Genomic DNA, 2,458 nt, shown 5'->3' with positions numbered 1-2,458 from the left:
AGGAATGGGCAACTGGTGGCCTGTCCGCTACAAGTGGCACAGAAAGCCTCTGTGTGTGGCACACAGCAAATGGGGGACGAAGCAGTCAACACAGTGACAGATAGGACATGGAGCAGAAGCAAAGAGATGTGACTGGGTGCCCAGGGCAAAAGAGCAACAGCGACTTATGAATTACTGCTCCCCTTCATCCTCCCCAGTTACGCCACTGGCAGGGAGCAGAAAACTGAGCAACAGATCAGACAGGGGAAGGGGAAGCCTATTGCTAATGTTGATGATATTGAAGTGACAGTGCTCAAAGATTGCTCTGTCTGGTGGAGGCTTCTCTTGCTTGGCCTGAAAAGGATGAACCTTTTCAAATATGTACAATAACATGATTGTTTTCTTGGTTGTTTATCCCTTGATCTAGAACTCTCTGAAGTTGGATCAGGAAAAGGAACAAAATATTCCCAGCCCCGAGGAGCTAGATTACAGCATTTTTTCATTGCTGTATGGGTGTAGACAGGGATTCTGTAAATCTGAATTTTTTTTTCTCTTTCTCTGATAAACAATATAAGCCTTTTTTAGCTGTGTCAGCTCAAAAAGCAATTTTTTTTTCTTTTCTTGGCTCTGTGCCCAGTTTTGTTTTCTTTTCTGTTAAAAATTAATCTTCTGAAAGATGTCCCTTCTCTTTTCCTTATTACTTACCAGTATTATTACATAACTACTGTTGTATTGATAGATGTATTTACTTAAAGTGAGGACTGGTGGCACTTTTTTCCACACTTGCGCTGGCCTGTCTCATTGCTTGTGCACTTCTACTGCTCCTGGGTCATCTCAAGCAGATGTTACTTCTATGTTGAAATGCTTGCATGCAGCCAAGTACACTCCTTTGCCAATATACTTTGTGGGGACTTCACACATCCAGGGGTCAAAGTCAGGACATGGGAAACCAGAGGTCAGGGTTACTTGGTAGGAGGCCATAGTATCAAAGCTAGGATTGGAGTTGGTAACCAGAGTCTGAGGTCAAGCTAGGTCAGGAATCAAAGGAACAGGAGAGAAGCAAAATCCAGGAACCAAGGAATCAGGATCTATGCAGAGTTGCCAGAGCACAGTTCAGAAGCAGAAGGAATGCTGTTTTCCAGACATGTCCTATTCCTCACCTTAGTCATAACAGGGGCAGTGGCTGCTCAGGTGTTATCACCCAGCCACTCAGTCCATAGGGAGAAAGTGGCATCTCAGGCATTGATGGAGGACTTAGGTGTGCCCTGTCTAGCCCCTGGGAGCTGCAGCCAGGGTGGCAAGCTGGGGGTATCCTGCTGTGTTGGTCAGGACAAGGCCCTAGGTTTAAGGCTGCAAGACTGAAACCAGAGTCCATAATAGCTGCCATATTGAGTCCTTCTACATGGCATCTGTAGTGTCCTGAAGTACATTGCCTAGTGGAAAGAAAAGTACCTCCTGCTTCATGGGAACACTGAAATCTCTGAGCTGCCAGCAGAGCAAATGTGGGTAAAGGACCATTCCTGGGACACAGCTCAGAGCCCTGCCATAGCAAGGGGGCACTAGCAGTGTTAAATGAGCATAGAGGCATACAAACAGGATGGCTGGTAATTCCCAAAAGCCCTGCCCCATCCAACGAGAAGCTGGACAAGATGTTTGCCAAGGAGGCCTCCAATTAATCCTGAAATGAGGTTCTGGGTAGTTTGGGGTCAGTCTGCAGATGGCACCAAGGTGATCAGGGACTGAGAGGATGGGGGGTCTGTAGACAGCTAAAAATTCTTAGTCCAAACCCAGACAAGTAGGCAATTAACACAGCCCTCCAGACCGGTGGAGTAGCAGTCCAACTGCTCTAGAGCACAGCTCTGTTGATAAGTACCAAGTGCGAAACAGTGGCACAGGAGAGTTTCAACCATGTTTCTCAGGGTAGGAGTGTGGCCAACAGGGCTGTGCAAAATTTCACTGGCAGTTTCGTTTCAACACTGTTTTGATTCATTTTGAGCTCGAAACAGCAAAACCTAAATGAAACAGGGAACTTCAAAACAGCCTTGAAACAAAACAAGGCAAGTCAAAATGTTTCAAAAATTTCAAAACAGTTTGAGTTTGGAGGCCGAAACTGGGCTTACCTGCAGGGAAACAGAAACTAAAGTAAGGAGAGGGAGGGGAAAGAGGGGGGGGGGGGAGGGGAAGGAGCGCTCTCATTATTGACTGTGTAGCTGGCCAGTGACTGTCATCCTTCCCTGAGGTCTCTTCCAATCCCAGTGCTCTCGGGGAGGGATGGAAAAAAATGCATAAAAGGCAGACAAGGTTCCTTGGGTGAATTTGATATCTTTTATTAGACCAACCCAAATGGTTGGAGAATAGTTATTAAGCAAGCTTTCGGGTTCAAAAACCCTTCGTCAGGCTAAGGAAGCTGCAGCAGTTGGTGTGTGCTCTTCCTGGATGGAATGAAAAGTAAAGAAGCCAGGGGCTGGGCTGGGCTGGG

The sequence above is a fragment of the Alligator sinensis genome, unplaced genomic scaffold (assembly GCF_000455745.1).
Source record: "Alligator sinensis unplaced genomic scaffold, ASM45574v1 scaffold1097_1, whole genome shotgun sequence".
Taxonomy (NCBI): domain Eukaryota; kingdom Metazoa; phylum Chordata; order Crocodylia; family Alligatoridae; genus Alligator; species Alligator sinensis.
This window is presented reverse-complemented; position numbering follows the sequence as displayed.